Here is a 539-nt window from a genome sequence, read left to right as displayed (position 1 = left end):
TTTTTTTTTTAAAGATGATCTGTAAGGGGATCGTAACCCTTGACTTGTTGTTGTCAGCACCACGCTCTCCCAAGTGAGCCATGGGCCAGCCCCCAAGTATCCTAATTCAGACTATTTCAAGACAAGTAGCCTAACTAAACATACACTCAGGTCTTCCTTAATAAAAAATTGTGGGGCGGGGTGGGGGTGGGGCGAAAATCATAATGAAAGACCAATAGTTCTGCCTACATAAAGATTTAAAGTAATAAAGACATAAAAATGTAAATGACCTAGGAAAGACATCTAGAATAACTTTCCTACATAAAAGAGCTCCTACAAATCAGTAAAAGATAACTCTACCGCAGAAAAACAAGATTAGTCCAGTCACAAAAGAAAGCCAATACCTAACCAAAAAAAAAATATCCTTTTTTTACCTACTAAATCGACAGATTATTTAACCATTGGCAAGGGTACAAGGAAATTAATACTCTAACCTCTGGTGAGGAACAGTTTTGGGGGGGAGCAAGCACAAAGCCTTAATGTTTATAACCTTTTTTTTT

This window comes from Galeopterus variegatus, unplaced genomic scaffold, assembly GCF_000696425.1.
Source record: "Galeopterus variegatus unplaced genomic scaffold, G_variegatus-3.0.2 Scaffold11293, whole genome shotgun sequence".
In the NCBI taxonomy this organism is placed as follows: Eukaryota; Metazoa; Chordata; class Mammalia; order Dermoptera; family Cynocephalidae; genus Galeopterus; species Galeopterus variegatus.
This window is presented reverse-complemented; position numbering follows the sequence as displayed.